We start from the raw sequence: 21,596 nt of genomic DNA on the forward strand, positions 1-21,596 counted from the left end.
CTCCTCCCTGGCTCCTCTCCTCTGAGCCAGCCTAGGGGGAGTGAATTGGTTTTGCTGGTAGGGAATCTGCCCTGTGGCCTGGGGGGGGGGGGGGGGGAAGGCAGGGCTTTCTCCTGACTATCCTTCACATTCCTGAGTTTGACCCAATAAGGATAATGATCCTGGAAGATGGGACTTACTACTGCAGTGGTGGCCTGAGGGCCTTTGAGTGCAGGTCACAATTTAGGTTTTAACATTATGACTCAAAGAGTTCAGGTAGAGCCAGAGATAGAGCAGTAGGACTGTAAGAAGATGTTATTCATTCTACAGCTTAGAGACAGATATACACATTTAGTTTGTTTTACAGTGTAATTTATTCCATAGTTTTTGTTTAAAAATGTCTTCAAACTGTTAAATATTACCTACAGAAGATGTTTTGTTTCGGTGGACCATGAAACACCCCAGTGCAAGCCTGTAATCCCAGCAGTTTGGGAGCCTAAAGCAGGAGGATCTGGAGTTCAAAGCCAGTCTTGGCAACAGCGAGGCGCTAAGCAACTCAGACTCTGTCTCTAAATATAATACAAAATAGGGCTGGGGATGTGGCTCGAGTGCTCCTGAATTCAGTCCACGGTACCCTGTACCCAAAAAAAGATACCTATAAAAGATAAAAAGGGTCCACCTGTGTGGGGCACTTACCGTACATGGAGCATGCAGAACTGGGAGTTGCTTGGGTGATTCCGTGTGTGGTGAGGGGGTGAAGGCCGAGGAAATCACTGTACACTACTGTGGACTTTCTAACACTGTACACTTCGGCAATGCTAAATTTATAAAAAATATTGTTCTTCAGTAATAATTTAATCTTAGCTTACTATAACTTTGTAAATTCTTTAATTTTAAGCTTTTTCACTTTTGTAATAAAAAGACAAACATTGTGTAGCTGAGCAAAATTATTTTCTTTATATCATTATCCTATAATATTAATTTTTATCTTTTACTTTTTAAACTTTTAACACAAAAGTTTAAACACACTTGTGGAGCTGTGCTCTTCTATGATAACAGTGCTGCTTTCTGGAGTCTTTCCTGAAGGACCTGCCTGAGATTGTTTCATAGTTAACCATTTTTTAAATGAAAACCATTTTTAAATGAAAGCTGATTCAAATAATGATAAAAAGTGTAGTAGATATATCCCACTATGGTGGTGCACATCTGTAATCCCAGGGGATTATATTTTTAATCCTCAGGAGATCGAGGCAGAGGATCACAAGTTCAAGGCCAGCGTGGGCAATTTAGCAGGACTCTATCTCAAAGTAAAATAAAATTAAAATAAATAAAGGGCTGGGGATGTAGCTTAGTGGTAGAGTGCTTGCCTAGTGTGTGGGAGGCCCTGGGTTCAATTCCCAGGAATAAATATATATACAACACACACACACAAAGTATAAAAAAACACATAAGCCAATAACATAATTCTTTATTATCATCAAGTATTATATATTGTGCCTAAGTATATGTGCAATACTTTAAATGACTGGCAGCCCACTAGGTTTGTTTAACCAGCATCAACACAAAGATGTGAGTAATATGTTGTGTTATGGTTAAGGCAGCTCTGACATCACTGGGTGATGGGAATGATCCCATGGGACTCCTGCATACATGCAGTCCTTGGTCATGTTGACAAAAAATGTCATTTACAACATATGTCTCTGCATGCCCCAGCCACACACTACTTGGTATGCTCCTGGTGAAGAATCTGTATAGAAATGTCTCTGCCCATGCAGTACAGGATTCAATGCTGTGAGCACTGGGAAACCTAGATTTAAATAGAAATGTTTCAGTAGCATTGGTCCCTTGAGAAGATGATATTTTAGGAAGAGCTCTGTAAGAAAGAAGTAATATTAGTATACAGTGTTTTTTATGTGTCTCTTTTGTTTATGACTTGACAATTTCAGTTAGGTCTAAAGACCTAAGGCTTGGATTTACTTCCTTGGGAAACTGGATTTAAAAGCCCTGGATTTAAAAGCCCTCTCTGGAAACTGGATTTAAAAGCCCTCTCTTCAGTAGAGAATTACCTTTCTAAAAGTAATCACACAAGCAAAATTATTGTTAGTGTGTAGTTACAAAAATTTCTGCCATCCAGGAGGCCAATTATTTTGCTATTAGTAAAATCACAGGTCCTTAAAGGAGCCAAGCAAGTACCTTGCGTGTGCTAGTGAAATTTTTCCAGTGTTTGTATATTAGTCTCACTATGAAGATGCAGGCATTGGGGACTTTGTTTAAAAATAGAAAATAAAGTGAGCACAAATACATTGTATCAAAAATAATATGAAACAAAATATGTCTACGGTTCCCACATTTCCAATCCTATTTCCTGCAGATAGCTACCATACACAATTCTTAGGATATCCTTCTAGAAAATTCCATGCAAATAAAGTACAGTAAACCCCACTTCTCTTTCAAAGCACAGTTGAATGTGCACTGTGCACATGGCTCTGCATCTTGCTTTTCTCTCTTACCAGATTAGCTTGGCCAGCTTCCATGGTAGCCCATTCAGATCCGTTCCCATTTTAGTGGCTGCATCATTTTCCAGCGTACTAGAGTTTTTAAAGTGGCTCACTATTGATGGATGCCTGTGCTGTTTCCAGAATTGGAAGCAGATGGTGATGGTGGCGGCAGACTATCATGTTAGAAGCAGCAAAGAAGAATTGAAAAAAGAGGCAAAAGACATACGTACTTTGATCTCAAATTCTGTTCTTGAAATGTCTTGGAGTTGTTTGTTTTAAGATGCCTTAAGAACTATATGGACATTCAGAAGAGCTAGACTTTTTTCTTCCTCGCCCTTTTTTTCCTTGTGATGGTCATGATGGTAGAGAAGGAGATTGTGATATTTAACCCAAATTATGACTGTATTTATAACTTAGTGGCCAAAGACTCAAAAGGCTCCAGTTCCCTTGTCTCCTACCTCTAGTACAGGCACACACCATGGCAACTAGATTCTTTTTTATAACCTCATTAGCAAACTTTTCTCATGATATTACCACCTGTTTGGACTTGGAGGGTTTCCTGGTGCAGAGCTTATCATTGCATGGACATATTTGTAAATATGCAAACAGTGGTTACTGGTCCACATGCCAGTTTTACCTGGCTGGCCCAGCCTATTCCTGCAGTAGAGATTGGAACTGTTCAATTCTGTCCCCCAGTCACTTCTGCACTTGGGGCATGGTCATGTGACTCAGTGCTGGCCAAAAGGACCCAAGAGGAAATCTGTTGAGGAGTTTCTGGAGAATGTTTCCCTTCCTAATAAAATAAAGAGAAGTGTCTTCATCCATAGCCAGGATTGTCTACGTATGATTCCTGGAACTCGTACCTCCACAGGGAACAAATAAAATGTTCCCAGGATAGTGAAGTGAAAACAAAGGAAAGCACTTTAGGTATTTGATATTTTTAAGTCTCCAAATTAGCCCTGTTTTCTGATCTTAGTTTATAAGATTGTAATAAGTGCCTTACTGTTGAATCTTCTTTTGTTCAGTTACTGAAATCAGCCTGATAAGGAATTTTACCCATAGGAAATAATAGTAAAGTAGCAAAATGGTTTATTTACAAAGACAATTAAATGTCTACTGTGTTCAAGAGATAATATGAGGCTCTGAGGCTGCCAAAATAAATAGATAAAATTAATCTGAAGTAGTAAATGATTTAGCTACAAGAGTTCTGAGCGACACTGATTACGAGGTTGGGGTGATCAGAATATACTTTGTGTGTGGAAGAGGTTAAGTTGAGCCATAAGCGAAGGATCCTTAAGAATTTAGTAAGTAGAAGGTTGGGAATGGCATCCCAGGAAGCCTGAGACTGAAAAAAAACACAAGCTGTGGAATCAGACCTGGACACAGACTCTGCCTCCACACCCCCCTAATTTACAACCTTGTCATGTTCCTTAATTTTCTTTGATACGGTAAACATGATTTACATAATTGAGGTGAAAACTAAAGATAAAATACGTCAAACATCTGTCACACTGATGGGCATATAGCAGGCATCCAGTACATGGTGGAGGATAAGGAGTGGTAAGAGGGCTGGGGGTGTGGCTCAAGCAGTAGCGCGCTCACCTGGCATGCATGCGGCCCAGGTTCGATCCTCAGCACCACATACAAAAAAAAAAAAAGGACACAAGTCCACCGAAAACTAAAAAAATATTGAAATTAAAAAAAAAAAAAAACTTAGAAATAACCAATCCACTTGTTGTTCTTTGGGGCTGGGGATGTTGCTCAACTGGTAGCGCACTCGCCTGGAGTGCGTGTGGCCCGGGTTCGATCCCCAGCACCACATACCAACAAAGATGTTGTGTCCACTGAGAACTAAAAAATAAATATTAAAAAAAAAAATAAAATAAAAAAAAAAAAGGAGTGGTAAGGACTGTGCCCGAGGTCAGCCAGTGAGCAGAGGCCAGGGGGCTGGTGCAGGTGATCTGGGCTGCTGTGCCTGATCTGAATCAGGCTCACCTGGGTCAGACCAGTGGTCTAGGGAAGAGAGCCAGAGTACAAAATCTGGACAGAGACAGGACTGGGGCAAGACATGGAGGACCTTGACGTCCAACTTGAGGAATTTCATCCTCATCCTGAAAACAGTCTGTGTGACTCTTGAGAAGGCAGCTGGGAAACAGGTGGGTGAGAGATTGTTACTATGATCTGATGTGCAATATTTTTAAAGGCTTGGCCAGACAGTTGTCGGATGCTCAAGAGAAAGGAAGAGTCAGCCATTAGAAAGACAAAAGAGAACTCATGAATGTTGTAGGCAGGGGAGAGTCCTAATGGCTGAATGGCTGTCACTCTTGTCATGTGAAATTCAGAACAGATTTCTAACACTTTGAGATAATCATATCCTAGGTTAGGGCAAGAATAGTTTGGTTCATTTAAATTTTTGATGAAAGATGCCGTGTTAGTAGAAAGTTAATGATTGTACCCAAGTGTGTTTGTCCTTTAATTCTTGCCTAATTATGCTTGCCACTTTCCCTCTGTTTACATATATAGTTTAGTTCCTTTGAAGGATGTTCCCTTTAATAAAATAAATATGCCTTGTGTCTAATGATGTGTGATTGAACACTTGGAGTCAGTGCTGTAACATGAAGTATATATTCACTGGTGTTGGCTTTGTATTTAATCAGGATGAAATCAGTCCAGCCAAGTGTTTCAGGTACAGAGATTTCAGTGTTTGCAGATATAGTGATGGTGGCCTTAATAATAAAACAATCATACTAGCTTCTAAAGTAATGAATGGCATCAGAGACATCAAAGTATAGAAATCAAAGAAATCTTAGTTCATCAAGTTCAGGATATTATCTTGAGTGACACAAAGTTTCATAATGTTCTCAGTTGGTGAATCTTGAGCAGATGGTCTTCTAACATTTTGAAATGCTGATTAGATGGACTGAGTCAAATTAATGAATTGTGCCAAATTATAGATACTATTATGTGGTTAGCAACTGTTGGAGTCAGCTTTCCCAAGGCAAAGGAAAAAAAAAAAAAACTCTATCATTCATATTATCTTAGGGAACTAAACATGAATAAAGTCTCTTAAGAAAGGCATTTTGTCCTTTGGGCATAAAATCAGCATGTTTTCAAGTGGTAATTCTGCACACAGACACTTCTGTAATAAGCTCAGAGCAGGTGTTCCTATCTGAAAGTTCTCATGGTCTCTGGGGGAGTTAGGGCTCTGTGCCAGGTACAGACCCATGATTTGGTCTATTGCAATTCCCAGTAAAGAGGAAAAAAAGCATCTGGCATCGAAACTTTCCCAGACTGCCTTCTCTCTCCTCCCTACACACACTTTTCCCCCCCTTTTATTAATCTAATTTGTTTTTTTTTTTTCCCCCAGACAGAATTTGAGTCACAGTACTTAGTTAAATCAGTTCACTGTGGTGTTTTCCTGCAGCTCTTCTGTAACTGTGGCTTACTGTGGGGAGAATATGATGTACAGCATACATTCAGGGATTTCTCTTTTCACACCTGCACCTTTCAGGGAGGTTGTCCTTCCTTTTCTTTCATCCCAGGTGGAAACTTTGCTCTTTGTAATCTGTCCAGCCCCCTGACACAAACTACCAAGGATGTGATGATAAATTGGAAGTTGGTTTTTTTTGTTTTGTTTTGTTTTGTTTGTTTGTTTGTTTGGTATCAAGGATTGAACTCAGGGGCACTCAGCCAATCCCCAGCCCTGTTTTATGTTTCATTTAGAGACAGGGTCTCACTGAGTTGCTTAGTACCTCGCCATTGCAGATGCTGGCTTTGAACAGCCTCCCAAGCTGCTTGGGATTACAGGCATGCGCCAGCGCACCCAGCTAATGATTGGAATTTGTTTAGGATTTTAGATCCCCAGAAATGAGTGAGGATGACATAGATTACCAGTCTTATATTTATGATACAGAGTGCTTGATTTCTCATCATGTGATTGATAATATTCTTTTAGGCGAAAACTCAATTATTCTTAGTGTCAGATGCTGCTGCTACAAGTGTGTTTTCCTAATAGTACATCAGGTTGCATGCTCCTGGCATCCCAGACAGAGACTCACATAGTATTGGTATTCAGTTGGAGTATGAGTGTCCTGGAATATGTTGACCAAATCATGCGAATACATTAGTTATCCTTCTGTGACTTTGCACAGCCCATGAACCAAATCAAAATCCCTAAATACAGTATAATCAAAATTTTGCAATTTTACAAAATTAGTAAGTATTTAACTGGTTTCAGTTGGATATACATCTATAGTCCCAGCTACTTGGGAGGCTGAGGCAGGAGGATCTCTTCAGCCTAGGAGTTAGAAGCCCAGCACAGGCAACATGAGACCTGACCCCCACCCCCCAGGTCTCAAAAAATATTTTAAATGGCTTGTATTTAAGATAGGATGTAATGGGTTCTTTTGTTTCCTTCTTTTTTTTAATGTTTCTGCTTCTCTGTTTCTCATTGTTTTATTTTCAGAATCAACATCAAGTGTAGCATGGTTCACAGAACCTGCTGCCGGCTGTGTTCTTTAGTACCTTATTCTTCCTTTTAGAAATACTTACCCTAGGGCTGGGGTTGTGGCTCAGTGGTAGAGCGCTCGCCTGTGAGGCCCTAGGTTTGATCCTCACTACCACATAAAAGTAAATAAAAGGTATTGTGTCCAACTACAACTAAAAATAAATAAATATTTTTTTTAAAAAAGAAAAACTTCCCTGTACATCTGTTTTGCCTCATCCTTCAGTTGTGCCCTGACTTAAAATGATTTTCAATTTTAGACACCCCGGGCAACTTTTATTTCCCCAAACATTCTGCCTACTTTTTTGCTTTGGCGTTGTACTCCTTGCTCAGCTCTCTTGGCTGGTGTCTGAGCCTCTTCCTCCAAATCCAAGTCAAGTATCTCCTTCCTAGAAGCCTGCTCACCAACACCCTGCTTCGTTTCTGTGGTACTTTGATTTCATTTATCCTTTTTTTTTGCACAGTACTTGGGATTGAGCCCAGAGACACTCAGCCACTAAAGTACAGCCTTAGGTTTTTTGTTTTTTTTTTTTTTTTTTTTTTAACTCTTGGGACAGAGCCTTGCTAGATTGCCCAGAATGTGTGATCCTCCTGCCTCAGCCTCACAGTTGCACACTGTGCAAATGTGCACAGTGGTGCACACTGCTGTGCCTGGCTCCATGTTCCTATATACAGGTAGTTCTCGTATCTCTGCCCATTGAATTCTTTTCTAGGGCTGAATTTATCATAACCCTATTTCTCATCCCAACACTTTTAGCACAGTGTCTGGCTCACAAAAGATACCCAAAAGAACATTTTGGGGGGAAAAAAAGTGGAAATTCTGTATTTTGGTGGGCCTGGTTTGTAACTTATATCAGTTCTGTCAGCTATCATAAAAACAATTTGGTCTGAGTAAGTGAGTAAGCCCTAATTATACTTTGTGTGCTTTTAGTTAAATTCAGAGAAACTTTGGCTTTCCAAGTAACTATTATGTAATGAAACAAGGCATTAACAGTCTGCATCCGCATGGTATTGAAGATTTTGCTGTATTTTGCAGAATTTAAAATTAAATATTTTTGTGTCTAAATCTGATGTATTGAATTACACCATAGATACCACTAGCTCGCTAATATACAGATTTCCATTTTCTTTCAATTTGTTCTTTTGTGTTCTGGTACTAAAAACAAATATTTATGAGGTAGTGTCATGAATGTTTTGGAAACTAAAAATGTTAAAGAGCTGAAAAAAATTAGCTAAATTGACAGACTAATGAAATCCAGATCCTTTCCTGAAGAATTGAATTATATGTAAATTTTTTTTATTGAGCACCTGCAATGTTATAGGTATTATGAGGTAATAATTTTAACATCTCTTACATTTTCATTATCTAAGTCTTTTTTATTTTATATTGAACTTTTTTCAGATACAACTTGTAGAGAATTACATACCTCTCACCTTTGTAGGCACTGGGTGACTACCACCTGCATCCATGTTGTCAGTGCCCAGTGCTCCCTGGTGCCACCTTCTGGTGAACTGTTCTCGCTACCCTGCAAGGGTAACCACTGTTCTCTCTGCTGAATTACCATGATCCTACATTTTTTGTGTACATTCTTGTGTGTGGTTCCTTTTTTTTTTTTAGGTATTATACACATAATGTGCATCTCTGTTGTGTTTGTTGTTTCTTTTACTTGCTACTGCTGATTTTTAACTACTATTTGCATTGTTTTCATTTTGGTAAGATTCTTTAGAAGGAAAGGTAAATAGTCAATATGTGTCAGTTTATATATGCTAGTAATTTAGTTCATTAACAAGATCATTGGCATTTTGTGTGAGGGCTGCCAGCTTTACAGACCCAGCAATAACAGGATTATTGAGTATGAGAACCGTGAGGGCTGTGTAGGTCATAGGGTTCAGCCACCTTGTTTTCCCAAATGAGGGACCTAGGTTCTGGAGAGTTAACGCAAACGGAGGTCCCCTGGTTGATCTGGCTTGGTTATCTTCCTGAGGACACTTGTGTGTCACAACTTAAACTTGATCCTGTGGATGACCCTGATCAATAGGAACACAGTCTTGGGCATTTAGAAATTGAGAAATTAGTAATCAGCAAGACTTAAAAATTCAAATTATCTGGAACACTTCCCACTTTGCGTTAGTTCATGAGATGTAACTGATTCTGTTCATAGAACTTAGTATTAAAACCAATTATTGAAGAAGGAAGGGGGAAAGTTTCACAAGTACAGTGTTTATTAGAGCATTTTTAGTTTCCAGGCATTGTCTTGAACTTTTGGTGTTCCCAGATGTGGTCCTGATGAAAACCACAAGGATTTTTCTAGGATGGGGAGTCTGGGAGTAAATTCTGATTCTGTGATGTTTGCAAGTAAAAAACTAGTCCTTAATCTTAGACCTTCCTACTAAGGTGGTAGTAGGTCATAGAAACCTTCATAGGAAGACTTTTGAAGGGAAGCTTAGTGGACTCAAAGCAATAGAAAATTAAGCCTTTCTTTGACCCACTGCCCAGGGAGTAACCAGAGAACTTTCTTCAGAATCTTAAAGTTCTTTAGATATAGTTGGCAAACATAGAAATAGTGGCTTATCCTTTTCCTAATTATAAAACAGTATTTTTCAAATAGAATTGAAACTCATTCATTGGTCATGATAACATGGTAACAGGTATCATTTTATTTTCACATACAAAAATAGAAGGAACAGCACAGCAGATGCCCATCTACTTATCCATATTCAACAATGCAAATTTTCATATTTGGTCTGCGTTATGTATGTGTAGTCTCTTTCAAAGTTAGTTATATACAAACACCAGGGTACTTTGCTTCTGATATGTATCTGCAAATAAGGAATTTTTCTACATAATAAAATTTTCTAACAAATTAATTTCCTTATATACTGTTATCCAAAAAATGTATGTAAAAAATACATACACATTGCATGTAGCAAAGTACTACTTTATAAAATTTCATTTCAATTTCTAGTATTTGTGCACATATATGAATGTATACATTGATAATATGTATTTCTTGCTGTGGGCCTCATCCAGAATTTGCAACATATTGCTCTCTCTCTCTCTCTATATATATATATATCACAAAGAAACTGGTTAGTGGGTAAGTGCTACTCAGTGACAACTGCCAGTTCTGTGCTTAATGTTGTGTGGCACCTTAAAAAGTAATGTTTTCAGCAACAAGTGTGCTCAAACAAGCAGGGACCGACTTAACAGTACAAATAACATCCAAAATGGGTGAGGAAGGAGAAGTCCTTGAGAAAGGCCTCATGGGAGAGGGTTTGGAAGAAAAGTAGGATTTGGATAAGAGGCCGTGGAAATCCTGTGTCCAGAAAGGAATAATGTTAAAAATCGAGGTTTTTTGTTTGTTTGTTTTTAATGTCGGCTGTACTAAAATGCTAAGGGCCATCTGGTGGGTGGAGAAGGAAGGAAAAAGACATTGGGCAGTTGGGAAAACCATATAGGACTTTAGTACCAGCTGGAGAAGAAGCCCAGTTCCTTTACTGAAGGAAGAACCATTGAACATCAAAGCAGCTTAGATTAGGGTAACGACATTCTGTGGATGGATTGAAGGAATGAAAGGCTGAAAGTGATGAAACCTGGTTAAACTCTCTGCCCTTTGTATAGGAGACAGGAAATGAGGGTCTGGATTGAGCTGGGGAGGCCTGAGGAGAGGGAGGGAAGGTCAGTCTGGACAAAAACTACTGGACAGAGATAACAGAATTTAGTGATAGTTTTGAATAAGGGGTGAAGAGAGCCTGGACAGGCCATTGATACGTAAGATCGTGAAAGTAAGAGTAACGGAGTCCAAAGCCCCACGCATTATCTGTAAAGAACAGACTTCTGTGCCATAATACTGATACTCTCAAGAAGTAGTCAGGCTTTTTAGAGGAAGCAGCAAGGTATGATCATTAGATAAGTTTTTCTCATACAGTGTCCCCTTGTTCTACTTTGTCTTGGCCATACAAAGTGTTAGCCATCTGTCTAGAGTCTTAATCCAGGGTCTTAGGTTTACTGAAAATATCAGTATAGACTAATGGCACCTACTTCAAAAAGTTAAGGGTCAGATACTGAGAATTCATTTTTAGTCTTTTGATGTACTGAACCCTTTTAAAAGATTCAATCAGTCAAATATTAGTTTCTGTAAAGCACTATCATTAGGTTTTTTGGGTATGAGAGCCTCTTTTAAAACTTATCTGTAGTGGGCTAGGGATGTAGCTCAGTAATAGAGTGCTTGCCCAGCATGTACAAGGCCTTGGGCTCAATCCCCAGTGCAACAAAAAATAAAAAGTAAGTAAATAAAAACTATATTTACTGTTTGGAGCTGAGGATGTAGCTCAGCTGGGGAGTGCTTGCCTAGCCTGCACAAGGCCTTGGGTTCAATCCCTAGCACCAGAAAATAATTTTTAAGTTACTGATCAGGTTTGATTGAAACTCGACCCTAAGGGATCTCCTGCTGTGAGTTTGAGACCTGTTTGTCATTCTCCACACCCCCACCCCTTTCTGCTGCAAGAGGCATACAGGCAAGTTCCATGAATGTTGGGCAGTGGAGATGAGCTCCTGCTAGAGGCGCTCAAGTCATGGTGGCAGCAGCATCTTTGCTCTCAACTCTGGCCTGTCCTCAAGTTCCACTTACTTGGGGTGTGTGAGATTTAATAAGTGATAGCCATCACCAACAGCTCGTACTCTGTACAAGGCCCAGTTCCAAGCACTGCACCAGTACCAGCTCACATAGTCCTCCCAGTCATCCTGTGAAGTACTGAAAGCTGTCCTCATTTTACAGATGAGGAAATTAAGGCATAGAGGAAATAGCTTCCCCCAGGGGATACAAGAACATGGAAGAGCTGGAATTTGAACCCAGGCAGTCTGGCTCTGAACTCTTGCCGCTTAGCCACTAAGTGATGCTCCCGCCAGGGAGTTGACTCTGTGTAGTGTAGAGGGCTGTGGAAGCCTGAGAAATCTGAGCTGCCTGGTTACTGTAGTGAGTTGTAACTGGGCCCTGGCAGGCTCTTCCCTCTGTTTTGGAAATAGTCAACCTAAAAATAGACTTGGGTTCTACGTCAGGTTGTGATTCGGTGTTTTATCTTAAAAATTATAGTCCAAAATTCCATTTACTATTTTTCTCTCAGACTACAAAACAATGTGTTCCTGTAGCATGCCTGTCTGCCTAAAACATGAATCTCTGGTGCCTTTAATCTGACTCTGAGAGAAGGAAGTCTCCTCTTACCTGCATCTTGATAGCAGAGCATTTGGTGACTGCAGAACCTGCTAGGATTTGAACCAGTGGAGGAAGTTTATGTACAGTTTGGCACTGAGAATCATTATTAGTGGTTAAAACAGAAGCAACCTACATTTTTCATTATGCAAGATATCCTGAGATTTTAAGCTTTTTTCTTCTCTTATTATCAATGTCATATTTGAAAACGTCTTCAGTAATTGCCTCGTGGCACCAAGACTGCCTAAAGCAGAAAAGTCTGATGATGTGTATCTAGTCCCTGGTTTGGCATATGCAGTAGACTCTCAATAAAAGGGAGGATATTCCTAGAGCCAGTAGACCCAGCCTGGAATCCCAACTCTGCCACTTACCAGCTTGATAATTCCAGACAAGCCGCTTACTTTTCCCATCCATAAAGTGGTGAGTAATAATGCTAATCTTAGGTTCTTGAAAGGGAAAATAAAATATAATGTATGTGAAACATTTAGAAAGCTATTTGATGCTTATATATAAAGTCCTTGCTAACTAGTAAGTCCTTTTATTTGTTATTTATTATCTCCTGTGGTGTTGGGGATTGAACCCAGGGCCTTGCACATGCTGGGCAAGTGTTCTACCACTGAGCCACATCCCTAGCCATATTTTTAATAAATTTGAACTATCTTGCCCAGATCCTATTTTCTCTTGTGTTATTTTTCTTAAGGTCTGTTCTTTTCTAATAAACAAGTCATTTCCATCTTAGTTTGAAAGATAAAAGGACACACATAATAAAGTATTATTTTATAAAACTCATGTATGTGTGCACATGTGTGTGTATACACACTCACACACATATGTACACACTATAAATGTGTGCTTCTTACTGTGGTTCTCATCTAGAATTTGGAGTACATTGCTTTATAACAGAAAACTGTTTTGTTGTGGGGGAGCTGTGCTGGAGATTAAACCCAGGGCTGATGCATGCATGCACTCTACCAGAGCTACACCTCCAGCCCTGGGATACCTGTATTTTTCAGCTCATGTTATATTGAACTGTGATTTCCTAATGTCACTAGAGGAGGTAAGAAGAGTTCCCATAGAGGGTCCTGGAAACTCAGGATGAGTCAGGTTCTTGACATCATTGCAGAAAAATTTAAGGATGCATTGGACACAGATTTATTTAGGAAGACAGAAACACATTCAGGGGAGAATGTGGCCAGGCTCGAGGGATGCTTTAGGTGTTCTTAGGCTCTTCTTTTAAAGGAAATTTGGTGAAATATGATATGAGGGTATCTCGTATCTTCCTTCGCCCAGTCTGTTCTAAAATTACATGTATTAGTGGGCTGTTTAATAGTGTACAGGGTAATTGTCACTCGTGGTCACAGGAATCTTCAGCAACTCTGAAGATTTACATAGTTCCCAGAAATTTGGGAGTGACAGGCCTGGGAGAGACAACTGATGTGGAGGAAAGGTTGGCAGAACTTTCAAGGCTGTTGGATTAAAGTTAGATTTTCCTAGTCCTTTCCTTTGTCTCCTTTTTACCTATCTTTTGTTTCTTCTACCCCACCTCACTAAGGAATAAGAAAGTATTTGAGAATCTTTTTATTGACAGATAATAATTTTACATCTTTAGGAGTTACAGTGTGATAGGTTGCTACATTTATAAATCGTGTAATGACCAACTCACAGTACTTAGATTGTCTACCATTTGAATCATTTTACTTCTTTGTGGTAATTACATTCAAAATCCTCTCTTCTAGGGGTGGGGGTATAGCTCAGTAGCAGAAATTTGATCCCCAGCACAGACAAAAAGCAAAAAGTTCCTGTGTGTTATAATGCAATGTATTCCATATTCTAGATGACCTAGCAAGTGATTACAAGGCCCAGGGTTCTATCTCTGGCACCGCCAAAAAAGAAAAAAAACTCTTGTATTTTGAATTATAGAATTGCTAGCTGTAATCACCCTCTATATACTAGAACACCAGAACGTATCCCTCCTATCTGACTGTGACATTTTACCTGTTAAACCATCTCTCCTCTGCCTGGCCTCTGATAACCACTGCTGTGCTCTCTAGACCTATGAGCCCGGCTTTTTTTAGAATTCCACAAATAAGTTTGATTATGTGGTACTGATCTTTCTGTGCCTGGTTTATTTCACTTAATATTAAGATCTCTAGGTCCATCCATGTTGCAGCACATTTGATAATCTTGCTGGTACATTAGATAAATTCAGAGTTTTTCAGTTAATTCAAGACAAGACTTCTGTACGCCTTCACAAATAATGGATTGAATCAAAACATATTAATGTGTTTAAAGTAGCAGACACCTGGGTTCTTGGTAGCGATCCTGTTGAACCTGGGAGGAAAATGCCATTGAGGAAGGAAGGGACCACACCTGCATATTCTATACGTTGTGTTAATGTTTATCATTTGGCAGTTGATCACTCTTATTCTGCTTGGAGCTTCGGAGAGCCATGGGACATCCCAGTTCCTGAATATTTGACCTCTCACATGAATCAAAACCATGAACGGTTAGTTAGTTCACAGTGCAGTCTATGAAAAGCAGACTGAGCACAGTCGAGCACAACCTCAGCTGCAGATTCTTGATTTCATTGCAAACAGCTGAGAGTATGTAAACAGGAGAGACGAGGAGCTGCCCCAGTGGGCTATTTGTCAACCACTAATTCACTCAGCAAGCACTGAGGTCCTATTGAGAAAGCCTATGGGATGGACACAGGTAGCTTATTAGGCTCTCCTCTTTAGAGAGGCTCCTGAGTAATGGGGAGCAAAGCGTTATGCAAATACTTACCTTACCTAATAGAATAAGCAATCTGCAGGGTAAATGCAAAACTGGGAAAAGCACAAAGGAAGCCATGGATTCCAGCTTAGCACAAGCATGCTGGAAAAGACAGTTTTGGAATCTTTGACAGGTACATTGGAAAGGAGATCTGGAAGCCTGGGCTGGGCAGAGGAACTAACATAGAAATATCAAAGTTCTTGAAGTATTCAGGGCGGCTGGCTTATCAGACAAACAGAATATAATTAAGGGTGATAACTAAACTTTGGTATAATTCTTGGCTCTTGTTGCTTTTTAGGCTATAGCCGCAATTATTTGAGGCCTCCCACTTTCAGATCTGTAAAACAGAGCTAATGACCCCTGCCTTGTGGAGCTGTGGGGACTGCATGGGAGGGTGTGTGCAGCTCCAGCCTCACTCTGGTGGTTGTATGTAGACAGGCTCCAAGCATCACGATGGCCAGGTCTGTTGTGTGGGTCTGTGTCGGTCAGCTCTTCATCACTATGACCAAAATACCCAACAAGAACAACTTAGAGGAGGTACAGTTTTAATTTGGGGCTCAGCTTCAGGGGACTCAGTCCACCATCGGCCAACTACACTGCTCTGGGCCCAAGATGAGGCAGAACATCATGGTGGAAGGGCCTGGAAAAAGGGAAGCTGTCATGATAGCCAGAGAGACAGGATAGAGTCCAAGGGCACATCCCAGTGGCCACTTCCTCCAGCCACACCCTACTTGCCTACTGTTACCACCAGCACAGTAGTCTTGACAGATTATTAATCTATCAAATGGATTGATCCACTGACCAGGTTGCAGGTCTCATAATCTAACTGGACATTCCTACATTGTCTAACATGAGCTTTGGGGGGACACCTCACATCCAAACCTAACAGTGTCTGAGAGGATACAAAGCACCCCGCATGGAGCTCCTCGGGATCCAAGGTGCTGAAAGACCTTGCAGGACAGGTGCTGGGTGTCTGCCCTTCAGAATCTCTATTAAGCACATGTGCCTCCCAAGAGTGCCCACCCTGTGTGTTTTGGGGTAAGGGGGGCAAAGGAGGACAGTCCTCAGCAGTAGGCAGACCTGCCCCAGAGCTGGCCTTTTTTCTCTACCTACTGGCCCAGGGCCTTGGAGACTCATTTTTCTCACCCTTTCAAGCCACCTCCACTCCCTCATTATATGAGGGTGGTTCTCTGGGAGCAGACATGGTGTTCCCACCTTGCCTTCCTCGCTGTCCTCTCCATCTTGTTGACTGACCGGAAACCAGGGAGAATGAGCAAATGTGGGTGAGCAAGGTGCAGCCCCCCTGCAAGGCTTTCCTGTAGGACCCAGGGCTCTGGGGCTCCCTTTCCTTCTGAGATAGGAGCCAAAAACCTCAGTGGACATATGTTCTGGGTTTAGTCCTAAAAGTGGGCTTCCTGCTTCCTCCTCAGAACTCGCCCCGCCCTGTCCTCACAGGAGGGAGCCGGCGCCCTTCAGGAAGGCCTGGAGAGCTGGGGGCCCAGTGGCGGCAGGATGCGTCCCTCTCCCACACTACCCGTGTTCCAGGTGCCCAAGTTCCCAGAGCTGTTCCTGGAGACAGCCCCACGGGGTCATTTTTCCAGGGTGTCCTCCCGTGAGACATGGCCACTCTTCACCTGCTGTTGGTGCTCAGCGCAAGGTCAGTTGTTCTTCCTTACCATGGCCCACCCCTGCTGTGCTTCCAGGGACCACCATCTTTTAAAATCTGGCCCTTTCCCCCTTTCATTTAATCCTGTGTGTATTTAATGTGCAGCGAGTCTTTACCAGAGTCAGACTGATTTTGTGAGGGATTAGTTTGTATTAATTCAAAGTGTGACTTATAAGCTATTTTGAAGAAATATGTATTTTCCGGTGCAGACGATTCAAAGTAGGTTATCGGTGTCGCCTGGTAGAGGCTTAATGAGAAGATAATTATTTGTAATTACAGTATCGAGTGTGTGTAAGTGCTTGAGGAATTTGTTTTTGAGACCCTGAAACACTGCCTCGTCATCTTTACACTATGGATTTGCACACCACCATCTCTAGAGACAGGATGGGGCTGTCAGTGGTGCACCTCCTCTCGCCCTGGTTCCAGATGTTCTTGATTTCAGGGGAACCAGATATTACTCTACCTTGGGATGCTCCAGAGTTTCCTTAGTGAGGATTATGCCGAGAGGGAAAGGGGAGGATGCTGGACAAAATGAAGCCTCATGGTAAAACCAACGGCTCCGTTCCCGCACAGCGCGCAGGGCACTGACTTTAAAGCTCAGAGTGTGCTACTGTCGACTTGAACTGCAAGGAAATGGGTTCCTTGCCCAAACAAATCAGAACAAACTTTTGACCAAGACACTAATAAAATGTCCTTTGGGATGCCAGGTGAAGATCCCTAAAATTGTTCCTTTCTAGCACATGGTGGGGGAAAGGCCTGGTTTTCTTCTTCCAAAGAATGTAGCAACTGGGGAGTCTGAGCAGGTGTCCACAGGAACCCACAGACACGTCTCTATCAGAAGATGATGAGAGAGGCGGCTTGGTGAGCCTTCAGAGTTATTTCAGTACAGGTTAGCTCCAGACCAAGTTAACAGGAAAACCAGGTGTTCACTGCGTGGCTGGACATGTCCCCAGGGGAGCAAGAAGGAAGCTGTTTCAGAGTTCTGTGTATGTTACCAGTAGAGAACTAGTAGGAAGCTGCTGTCCTGTAGCCACATGGAGGACCCCTGTAGGGCCGTGCTGAGCGGCACCCCTTCCCTCCGCGCAGGGAGAGTGCCTTGCCCTCCCTCCAGGCACATGCAGGTCTTCCTTGATAGGTCCTTAGACATGGCTTGCTTCCTCCCTGGGTCCTTTCTCTTGTTTCTGTCTCATTCTCAGAGCAATTATAAATATCTGGGCATTGTTCCAATAAAAGCAGTAAGCTTTTTATCCTCAGTGTTTGAGACTATGGGTCAAGAAGAATAGGCTATCCGGACTCCGTCAAGCCTGAGATGGGGCAGCCTCTGGAAGCAATCATAGGCTGTGCAGGAGACATTGCAGAGGCCCAGCATGTCCACACAAGCCTGGGCAGTCATGCTGGGGACACTGCAGAGTGGGCTTTCACTTGGTCAGTCTTGTGTGTCATAAATCTCAGTCGAGCTCCAGCCGAACTGTGTATTATCTACGGACTTCAAGAAACATACATTCTTTTCAAGCCTCTGTGTTCTCAGAACACAGATGTGAAGAAAGTGTGAACACATCCACAATCTTGGTCACAGTGTCCGATTCGTCATAAAAGCACTCTGTTGTTAGGGAGGCTCTGGAGACAGATGGCCTGCATTTCCATCCTGCTGTGCCATTGACTAGCTCTGCGCCCCCGCCACTTACTTCTCTGTTCCTAATTTCCTTGTTTGTAAAATAGCAGAACCTGCCTCAGAGAGTGTTTAATCTTATAGTAAGATCCTGCACTTATCACTACTGTGACCTTTCACTCCTGGGCGTGGAGTGAGGCTGTACTGTCCTGTGTACTGCCCTGGGAGTTAGTGGGTAGCATAGTGTAGAGGAAGTCACAGGTGCGTCTCTTTGAACAGAATCTTAGGATCCTGTGACTGATTCACCTCCAGCACCAGAAACTCCAGCCTGAGTCCTACAGCCGAGCACACACTTGTTGGCACAAGCAAGAAATAGACCTTAAAAAAAAAAAAGACACTGGCAGCTGTAGGAACAGCCTTGGCTCTAGGCCTGAAGCAAAGTTCAGCTGAAATGAGATAGTGATGAGGACACCTAGGCCACAGAGACTTTAAAAGCCTTTACATACTGGTCGTGGAGCTCCTTGTGGGCTGTGTGTACATCTGCACCCACTAGTGCTCTGGAACACTGTGGCCCTGGAACCGGAGCCATTTGAAGGACCTTACCCTTCCTTACATGTCTGAGCTCAGCCTTCTTAAGAGGCGGGGCCTCGTGGAAGTGATGAGGTCATCGGGGCTCTGCCATAGTGGCAGAGGTTCATCACATGGCCTTGGGACTAAGCAGGCAGTTGTCACCTTCCATTATTCTGACCTTTCTGTGCCTGTGCATGTTCTTGCTGTCTGTGCCCCTCAGAACCTCAGAGGACCCCTGCCTCAGTCCATGTCCTTCAGGACTGTCTTATCTCTATTTCTTTAAATTTTTTGTTTACTTATACTTTTATTTATTTTTATGTGGTGCTGAGGATTGAACCCAGTGCCTCACCTGTGCTAGGCAAGTGTTCCACCACTGAGCCACAACCCCAGCCCTGTCTTTATCAATTTCTGTTGCTATAACAAAACACCTGAGGCAGGGTAACTTATAAAGGGGTTTATTTGATAATTCTGGGGGCTGGAAGGTCCAAAAAGCATGGCATCAGCATCCTGGTGAGGCTCCTGCCTGCACCACAACGTTACAGAGAAGCTGAAAGGGAACTTGTCATGTGTAGAAGGATCCAAGGTTATGAGCAAGAAATAGACCTAAAAAAACCGGCTCTTGGGGAAGCCATACACTGCTGTGAGAGCAGCATTCAAGAATCCACTATGGCAGAGCCCCGATGACCTCATCACTTCCACGAGGCCCCACCTCTGAAGGTTCTGTCACACTGCCATAGTGGAGACCAGGCTTCTAGACATGCACTTGAGAGAGACAAACCACATCCACACCATAGCAAGGGTCCACAGGAACCCCCTTCTCCCTTCCAGTTCATCCCTTGGGGCTGTGGGTGGTGTGTTTGCACTGGTCATGCATCCCTGATGGTGGAGTTCCCCCTGGGGCTGTGGGGGTGAGTGCAGGAATGTGAGGGGAGACGCCCCCTTTGGAAGCTTGAGCAGTGTGCGCAGGGAGCACCTGACTGAGTTGTGCTGTCTCCCCGGTGGGAGGGAAGCTGACATGGGGCGGCACAGGAGCTGGGATTGTGGCTGGATGACTCAGGGTCAGCTCTTGATGTCTGTCCAGGACGTAGGCTTCCTCAGCCTTTGTTCTAGAACATTGAGTGACAGTAGAAGTGTCTCTGCTGCCGGAAGGAAATTACAAGTAGCAATGGTGTCCCCCCGCCCCCTCGTGTGCTGTTGGTCTGCCTTTCATCCAAGGTAATAACGCCAGGAGCTCTGGGAGGGCTGAAAGAGGCTAGCTGTCATTTTTTTAAAACATCTTTTCTGCCAAAGCAGTAATACATTTTATGTTTAAAAATTGGAAAATACAAAGGCATATTGGGAAGAAAAAAAAAAAAGATGATACCTTGTAACCCACGGTGCAAAAGTAACTATTGTTAACACTTCGAAGCATGTTTCCCTTTAAGATTTCACATACAGGCACATTTTAAAATGAAATCTGGATAAAAATAGCAAAATCATTGTCAAAAAATGTTAAAATCATTCTACATGCTGGGAGGTCTTTAAGCACTTTACATGCATTATCTCATTTATTCCTCACAGTTTCTTTTTTAGAAATCATATGTCCAACTTTAGAGGAAGAAATTCAGGCAAAAAGAGGTTAAGTCATTTTTGCAAGGTCACACATCCCATAAAGGTAATGGCAAAATGAAAACCAAAGCAGTCTGTCTTGATTATATTGCAGGCGATCTTGACTATGTTGCAGTTTGTCACATAGTAAAACAGCTTAAATTAACATTTCCTAGAATTATACAAGTATTAATGCTGACTTGTTTGGTTCTGTCTCCTTATTCTATGGATTAGGGAGTGAAGCTCACTGACATGACTTGATCTACCCAGGAACACATAGCTAGTAAATGTCAGTGCCAAAACGAACCCACGTCTCCTGATCCACATAGTCTACAAGCATGCTGATGCCAGGTGATCTGGGAACCTTTGTTCTTCTTCCCCATGTCCTGACCCGGAAGCCCAGGTGCACGGTGTGGAGCCAGTGCCAAGCCCAGGTTAGGTGAAGCGTGCAGAACTCACAGCTTTTCCAAGCACATACGCTAATTTCAGTTCGTGCTCAAGGAATTTATGAGCATTGAACAGTAATGTTTATGGCTGGCCCTCAATTATCCATGCAGTGCTCGAGCTATAAAAGGCTGAAAGGTACAGCTCCTAAATAGTTCTACCTTTATACCCACATCGAACATTTTTAACTGAGACTTGCTGAAGCAGTAAGATTGATGATTTGGACTTTAAATGTTGTTGCTTCCCCCAATCTGTCTCTTGAGGACATGCCAGGCATTGTTAGGACTTTGAAGTAAGGCAAAAGTCAGCCGGCCCTCTGCATAAGCCCTGGTGTGTATAGGAGCTGGCCAGATCGCAGCGTGTAAGAGAACCAGGCTCACTGCGTGGAGACCACCCAGTTGGCTGACCAGCCCAGCAGGGAATTAAAGGAGGAAGAGCAGGTGGTGACTTACTGTCCAGTTTGGTAAGGTAACGTGTGTAAACCTTTATATCTCCAAACTGGGAAGAGAATTTCTTAGTAGAGAATGTCAGGGTGCCAGGCACGATGGTACACACTCATAAATACCAGTGACTGGAGAGGCTTGAGGCAGGAGGATCACAAGTTCAAGGTCAGCCTCAGCAAATTGGTAAGATTTTGTCTCAAAGTAAAAAATGTCTTAAAAAGGGCTGAGTATGTAACTCAAGTGATAGAACACCCTGGAGTTCAATTCCTAGTACCAAAAGAGAATGTCAAATAGGTTTTTCAGAAATTTTTTAC

The 21,596-nt window shown here is 42.2% G+C and overlaps 1 protein-coding gene across 2 annotated transcripts in view; it reads left to right on the forward strand.

The window, feature by feature from the left end:
* Window positions 1-21,596, forward strand: part of Tmcc3 (transmembrane and coiled-coil domain family 3) — a 72,113-nt gene that overhangs the window by 32,812 nt on the left and 17,705 nt on the right. The gene's annotated exons all lie outside the window — the stretch shown is intronic.

Source organism: Urocitellus parryii, chromosome 5 (genome assembly GCF_045843805.1).
Source record: "Urocitellus parryii isolate mUroPar1 chromosome 5, mUroPar1.hap1, whole genome shotgun sequence".
Lineage (NCBI taxonomy): Eukaryota > Metazoa > Chordata > Mammalia > Rodentia > Sciuridae > Urocitellus > Urocitellus parryii.